The 8,473-nt window shown below is 42.2% G+C and overlaps 1 pseudogene; it reads right to left on the reverse strand.

Annotated features, from left to right (window-relative positions):
• Nucleotides 1-870: 870 nt before the first annotated feature.
• LOC147456818 (uncharacterized) lies at nt 871-7,841 on the reverse strand (annotated as a pseudogene).
• Nucleotides 7,842-8,473: the final 632 nt, after the last annotated feature.

Here is an 8,473-nt window from a genome sequence, read left to right on the forward strand (position 1 = left end):
CTAAGGCATACAAAACAATAATCTATTTTCTACCTAATTTTATTTGAATGCATTTCTCTTTCTTTTTATATATGTGCCTATGGTATGTTGGTATGTTGGTGAACCTTCTTAGTCCAAATACTTACCTATTACTGCATGCATTATGTTTTTGTCAGGATTAAGATCTCACAGAAGGAAGAGGCAAAGAATAGATCTAGAGACTGTTTAAGGTACAGAAATTCAGAATGGGAAAACACAGGAGTCAGAATGGTGCATTTTCAAAGATGACTTCATCATTTGCTGCAATATCTTTAGCCTTCCGCAACATCCACTATGAAATTTCAAGAAATTTTAATATCTGAATTTGCATCTGCATTTTCGCCTGAATCTGAATTCCAATCTGAATCTAAATTTGAATCCGAATCTCACTCGGAATATGAATCTGAACCAAAATCTGACACTTGGGATACTCCTCTTCATGTCCCTTATACAACAGTGCCCTATCAACTCCTACATATTTGTTCTGATTTTGTCCAATCCAAGAAGAAAATGATGTTGTTAATCCCCACTGAGTATCGATGTCATCCTCCTTGTGACACTGATTTTCATACCTCTTCATCAAGCTTTCCACGGCTTCCATTAAAATTTGCATTTGAATTGGTCTTTGCATCCAAAATTGCAGTTGAATCCAAATCCAAAATTGAGATTGAATCTGAATGGAAATCTGACTTTGAGTCTAAATCACATTTGGCATCTTCCAAAATTTGACTTGCTTTATCAACTGAAAATTTTCCCTCAATATCTCTTCATATCCATCTATATGAAAGTGCCGCAATATGGAATGCCACCTCCAACTTCCAAAATGAATATCATCATCCTCAATCTCCTCCATTATGTTGCTGTCATCTTCTGGTCCTTGCTACTGCAATTGTTGCTTGGCTCTTTTGACATCCTCTTTTGACATTTTCTTTGAAGTCCGTTTGAAATGACAAAATTCTGCCATGTTATCCGCATTAGCATGCACATCCTCCATTTGCTGCTGACAACTGTCCTCTTCAAATGTATGTGAATTCCCAATGAGCATGACACTTCGATCAATCGAAAAGGAATAATCCTCCTGTGCTTCATGGACACACTTCCGTGGTAGGATAGAGGTAACCAAGGTTTTTGCCTGGCTCTGATTCCCTAACCTCATGTTGCTCCTCCTTACCTTGCTGCCTTTTATCCTGCTGATATTGCTAATCCTCCACATGGTCTTCTTTCCGACTTCCCACTTGCATTTGGTGAGCTACCACCCATTGATTTTCTGATCGAAACTGCTATGTACATTGTTGGGATACAATTTCCACAAGATTTTCTAACTGCATATTTCCATCAGTGGATCTTCGTGGTGACAATTCCTCCGAAACTGAGTTGTTCATTGTTGTTCCTGCAAATTCCTCCTAAGTACATCTGATTTTTAAAACTTCTTCCTGCTTTGACTCTTTATTTGTAATCCTACATACATTCTCAAATGAACCCAAAAATAAATCAATCACCTCTTCTTCTTCATTCCTCTCTCTATCCATCACCTCTCCGTTCATCCGACTATCCACGTGTCCATTCCTCACATTATCCGCCTCTTCAAATGGTCTTTGATTTCCGTGAACAACATCCTCAATATGTATGATTTAGTTCTCCTCTGAATAATAAATCTCATTGACAAGTGACAACACCGACATCAATTTCAGCAATGGATATTCCATCTCCACTCTATGAGCACACTCCAGTGGTAGGGTAGGGGTATCTAGGGGCAGTATTAGGCTCTCTTTGTTAAGTATGGAGCCTGATTTACCCTTGTAATTTTCTGTGGTAAAAGCGCACATTTGTAAGGCCCCCATTATGAGGAGAAGCCATCGTGCGTGAAGGAAAATCACTCACCGGAAACCAAAATTTTCACGGACAAGAATCAGGGGCAACTTTAAAGGCCTCGGGGACAGAGGCCCCCGAGACATTTTTTCGCCGGAATATTCTTTTTCGCCGGAATATTATAGCCGGACGGCGGCCGAAAATTGTCGGAAAACAACCGGTCGATTGGGCGGTGGCCGGTAGTCAATGGCCGATGGCCGGTGGTCAAAAGTCAATGGCCGATGGCCGGTGGTCGGAAGTCAATGGCCGAATTCCGGTGGCCGAATTCAAAAGCGGACTTGTCTTCTCAAGGGCGGCCACACATGGGCGGATTGGAGGGTCCGATTTGGACTTATTCGCACAAGGGCGGCTACACATGGCTGTCTCTCATAAGAGAGGGCAGCCCTTTTGGCCTATAAAAGGAGGCCATTTCTACACACATTTCATAGTGTGAAGTTGATGCAACAAGGTGAGTGTGAGGTGGTGAGAGTGAAGCAAGGCGGGAGCTCCATTAAGGGTATAATCCCTTTGTAAACTACTTCTTGTTTTGAAGTACTAAAGCCATTGAGTGGCTGCTTTCCCGTGGACGTAGCCCACATTGGGTGAACCACGTATATCGTGTGTACTCTCTCTCTCTCTCTCTACTCTATAATCTCGTGTATATAAATCTGTCTCTCTCCATTAAGTAATCTACTCAATTATCTATTTAGCTACGTCTTATTTTCTTACAACTGGTATCAGAGCAAGGTTTGCTCGTAGCTAAATTATCTCAAGGAAAGGATTCCTTGAATTGAGTGGGAGTTATGGCGGAGGAAGGGAAGCTCAAGATTGAGAAGTTCAATGGAAAAAACTACCAACATTGGAAGATGCAGATTGAAGACTATCTCTACCAGAAGGACCTCTATTTGCCACTAGGCGGTCTTGCGAAGAAGCCCGCAACAATGGCAGATGAAGCATGGATTGTCCTTGATCGAAAGGCACTGGGAACAATCCGGTTAAGCTTGGCGTCAACGGTGGTCTTCAATGTTTTGGAGATGAAGACCACGGAGGACTTGATGAAGTCACTTGACGACTTCTATGAGAAACCATCGGCATCCAATAAGGTATTTCTTATGAAGCGCTTGTTCAATCTAAAGATGGCAGAGAATGGTTCATTTACAGAACACCTAAATGACTTTAACACAAACATAAGTCAACTTCAATCAGTGAAAATCAATTTCGATGACGAAGTGCGAGCTCTCCTTATACTATCATCTCTACCGGATAGTTGGGACAGCCTTGTGATGGCTGTAAGTAATTCTATCTCTGGCACAAATACTCTTAAGTTTGATGATGTTGTGGGTGTTCTCCTAAGCGAGGAAATGCGAAGGAGAAGCACAGGAGAATCATCAAGTGCTGCACTATTAGTGGAAACAAGAGGAAGGCTTAAGGAGAGGTTCAAAAACCAAAAGGGTCGTGATCGCTCAAGGCGGAGCAAGTCACGCACAAAGTCAGTTCTTGAATGTTGGAACTGCGGCAAGAAGGGCCACGTCAAGAAGGATTGCTGGTCCAAGAAGAAGAAGGAGACAGAGTCTCAAGACAACAAGCCAACATCGGAGGCCAATGTGGCAGGTAAAGTAGAGCAAGATGCTCTAATTCTCTCATTAGACAATGTGTCTAATTCCTGGATAGTAGATTCCGGGGCTTCATTCCATGCGACACCACACAAACAACATTTCCAAGACTACACCAAAGGTAATTTTGGGTATGTATACTTGGGAGATGATGAATCTTGTGAGATTGTTGGCAAAGGTACAGTTTCTGTCAAAACTGCTAACGGAAATGAATGGAAGCTTAAAGATGTTAGGCATGTTCCTTCTCTTCGCAAAAATTTGATCTCTACAAGACAATTGGACGATGAAGGTCACAACATTGCATTCGGAAACAAACGATGGAAGATCTCAAAGGGATCTTTGGTGGTTGCCAAGGGAGAAAAAGTCGGTACACTTTACTTGTGTACTGTTAGCACGCAACCTTCAGCTTGTGCAGCAACTACAGAAGTTGACAGTGCGGTGTGGCACTACCGACTTGGGCATATGAGTGCCAAAGGAATGCAAATCCTTCAAACAAAGAAGCTTCTACCAGGTTTGAAAGAAGTGGACTTAGAGTTCTGTGAAGATTGTGTTTATGGTAAACAAAAGAGGGTAAAATTTCAAAAATCAAGAAATGAAAGAAAAAATAAAAAACTTGAGTTGGTTCATTCTGATGTTTGGGGTCCTGCAAGTACACCATCACTTGGTGGCTCATTGTACTATGTAACATTCATAGACGATGCGACTAGAAAAACATGGGTTTATGTCATGAAGAATAAATCCGATGTATTTTCCATATTTCAAAGGTGGAAAGCCTTTGTGGAGAATGAAATAGGTACCAAGGTTAAATGCCTCAGATTCAACAATGGTGGCGAATATTGCAGCCAAGCTTTTGAAAGATTTTGTGCTAGCAATGGCATTCGGAGGCAAAGGACAACCCCAAGGACACCTCAACAAAATGGGATTTCGGAAAGGATGAACAGGACAATCATGGAACTAGCACGAAGCATGCGGCTACATGCAGGCCTACCGCTTGAGCTTTGGGCGGAAGCTGTAAGTACGTCTGTGTACTTAATCAATCGGTCACCCTCAATGGCATTGGATGGGGGAGTTCCAGAAGAGGCATGGACAGGTAAACCGGTGAATTATGCATTTCTCAAAGTGTTTGGGTGTGAGGCTTTCATGCACATAGATAGAAGCCTAAGATCAAAGTTAGGTGCAAAGTCCAAAAAGTGTTTCTTCATTGGCTATGGAGAAGGAGACTTTGGGTATCGCCTATGGAATCCTGAAGATGGTAAAATCTTAAGGAGTAGGGATGTAATTTTTAACGAAAAAAATATGTACAAAGATTACTTGGAAAGAAAACAAACAAAAGAAATAGGTGATGAGTACATGGAGCTTGAGGACGGTGAAGACTCAAGGACTGCAAACGGTGACAATGTGCAACAACGTCAACCAAATGAGGAGCCTCAACCTATTCCACAAAGATCTACAAGAGCAAGTAGACCTCCAAAAAGGTTTGTTCCTTCCTTCAACCATCTCTTGATCTCAGATTCTGGAGAGCCGGAATCATATGAAGAAGCTATGCAACATGAATCCAAAGAAGAATGGACGAAGAGCATGCAAGTGGAGATGGACTCACTACATCGCAACCAAACATGGGAGTTGGTTGAGTTGCCTAAAGGTAAGCAGGCACTTCAAAACAAATGGGTGTACAAGCTAAAGGAAGAAGAAGGTGGGAAGAAAAGGTACAAGTCTAGGCTTGTGGTAAAAGGTTTTTCTCAAAAGAAAGGTATTGACTTCAATGAAATATTTTCTCCTGTTGTAAAAATGAACTCAATTAGGCTTGTCTTAAGCCTTGTGGCTGCTCATGATCTAAATCTCGAGCAAATGGATGTAAATACGGCATTCCCTCACGGTGACTTAGAGGAGGAAATCTACATGCTTCAACCAAAGGGGTATAAAATAAAAGGTAAGGAGAAAATGGTTTGCAGATTAAAGAAGAGCTTGTATGGTTTAAAGCAAGCATCAAGACAATGGTACTTGAAGTTTGATCGATGGATGTTGGATCATGGATTCACAAGATGCAACTCGGATCACTGCGTCTACACGGAGAATTTGGGAGATGGGAAATTCATCATCCTAATGTTGTATGTTGATGACATGTTGATTGCAAGTGCTAACATGCAGGACATCAAAGACCTAAAAGAGGAGCTGTCCAAATCTTTTTCAATGAAAGATTTAGGTGCTGCAAAGAGGATACTTGGTATGAAAATATCAAGGGACAGGACGAAGAAGACAATAAAGCTATCTCAAGAAGATTACATCAAGAAGGTACTAGAAAGATTTGCAATGCAAAATGCAAAACCAGTTTCTACACCTTTGGCTGGTCATTTTAAACTAACGAAGGATATGTGTCCAAAGACACAAGAGGAGATAGCCTATATGTCTAAAGTTCCATATGCTGCAGCGGTAGGTTCTCTAATGTATGCTATGGTCTGGACAAGGCCAGACATTGCACATGCAGTGGGAGTTGTGAGTAGGTTCATGGAAAACCCAGGTAAAGAGCATTGACAAGCTGTGAAGTGAATACTTAGGTATCTAAAAGGGACAACAACAAATGCTTTGTATTTTGGAGGAACTGATATTTTTCTAGAAGGGTATGCTGATGCAGATATGGCAGGTGACAAAGATACTCGAAGGAGCACTACTGGCTATGTGTTCACGGTTGGAGGCACAACAGTAAGCTGGGCTTCAAAGATGCAGAAAGTGGTTTCACTTTCTACCACGGAAGCAGAGTATGTAGCAATGACGGAGGCAAGCAAAGAAATTCTGTGGCTTCACAGATTCTTAGAAGAGCTTGGATTCAAACAAGACAATTGTGTCTTGTACAGTGATAGCCAAAGCGCTATCCATCTTGCGAAGAACTTAGCCTTTCATTCAAGGACAAAGCACATTGAGGTGAGATATCACTTCATACGCACTCTTTTGGAAGAGGGACAACTAAAGCTAGGAAAGGTGCATACAAGTGAAAATCCTGCACACATGTTTACAAAGGTGGTCAACAAGGAGAAGTTGAGCTTTTGCTCATCTTCAATCCGCATTCAAGGATAAGAAGCTAGAATGGAAAGCAGTCACAGGTTTGGTTTGGAGATCAGTCTCCAAGTGGGAGATTGTTAAGTATGGAGCCTGATTTACCCTTGTAATTTTCTGTGGTAAAAGCGCACATTTGTAAGGCCCCCATTATGAGTAGAAGCCATCGTGCGTGAAGGAAAATCACTCACCGGAAACCAAAATTTTCACGGACAAGAATCAGGGGCAACTTTAAAGGCCTCGGGGGCGGAGGCCCCCGAGACATTTTTTCGCCAGAATATTCTTTTTCGCCGGAATATTATGGCTGGACGGTGGCTGGAAAGTGGTCGGAAAACAACCGGTCGGTTGGCTGGTGGCCGGTAGTCAATGGCCGATGGCCGGTGGCCGAATTCAAAAGCGGACTTGTCTTCTCAAGAGCGGCCACACATGGGCGGATTGGAGGGTCCGATTTGGACTTATTCGCACAAGGGCGGCTACACATGGCTGTCTCTCATAAGAGAGGGCAGCCCTTTTGGCCTATAAAAGGAGGCCATTTCTACACATGGCTGTCTCTCATAAGAGAGGGCAGCCCTTTTGGCCTATAAAAGGAGGCCATTTCTACACATGGCTGTCTCTCATAAGAGAGGGCAGCCCTTTTGCCTATAAAAGGAGGCCATTTCTACACACATTTCATAGTGTGAAGTTGATGCAACAAGGTGAGTGTGAGGTGGTGAGAGTGAAGCAAGGCGGGAGCTCCATTAAGGGTATAATCCCTTTGTAAACTACTTCTTGTTTTGAAGTACTAAAGCCATTGAGTGGCTGCTTTCCCATGGACGTAGCCCACATTGGGTGAACCACGTATATCGTGTGTACTCTCTCTCTCTCTCTCTCTCTACTCTATAATCTCGTGTATATAAATCTGTCTCTCTCCATTAAGTAATCTACTCAATTATCTATTTAGCTACGTCTTATTTTCTTACACTCTTGGACAACCTCCTTTTGCAACTCCTTCTCCTCCACCTTTGGTATCCCCACATGATGGATGTCCGTCTCCAAGCCAACCCATCCGTCATCATCATCACTTAATTCATCTTTGAACTCAGCCGCATATGCATCCCTCAATCTCTCACATGCTTCCTGCAATTTTCTCACCTCCTTCCTGCTGGAACATGATGTCCTCCTCTTTCCTTTATGATTAGTCAACCACTCATATGCCCTCTCTAAGTCATCCTCAAAATCTTCCAACTTATCCCATGCTACCTGTGTCCCATCAACTGATGGTTTATGCATTCTTCGGCTAAATTTTTGAAGTTTTGAACACAAATCCACCATACACCACTTCCTACATGCATCTCCCTCTGAACACTCATCAACTATACATGGGCAATCCTCCACTTCATACTTCCGACTCATGCATACCTTGCATTTGTTTCTCTTCTTCTTTTGACTCCCCATGGCGCTTATCCTCTAGAACTTTGATTTGAAATTTGGCTGCTTTCTGAATTCCACATTTGCAACAGTTCTAATTCCAGATTTCGCAATTTGACTTCAAATTCTGCAACAGTCATTCTAATTTGAATTTTGATTCTGCAAACTTATCTGATTTCTGATTCTGGTGGTACTCAACTTCCTGCACTTCCTCCTAGTGGAACTTGACTCCCATAACTCCCCCCTGGTGGAACTGATCCCTTGAAGTTTTTTTCTTGATGACCCTCAAAATCTATGATAATAAATCTGGTTCATCTTCCACTTCTTCCTTCTGTCTCTCTAATAATCCTCTGGTACATCCAAATCTTCTTTTCCAATTTGGATATGTGTCCTCTTTTGCTTCTTCTAGGGCAACATCTGAATTTTGATGCCTTTCAGAAAATCAGCCCAACTCCATCAACGTGAATGTAACTGTCTTCTTCTAGAGCGCAAATAACTGCCCATACAGACTTGCCTTATTTTGAACGTATTCCCTT

This window comes from Adiantum capillus-veneris, chromosome 5 (assembly GCF_014529385.1).
Source record: "Adiantum capillus-veneris isolate H3 chromosome 5, ASM1452938v2, whole genome shotgun sequence".
NCBI lineage: Eukaryota > Viridiplantae > Streptophyta > Polypodiopsida > Polypodiales > Pteridaceae > Adiantum > Adiantum capillus-veneris.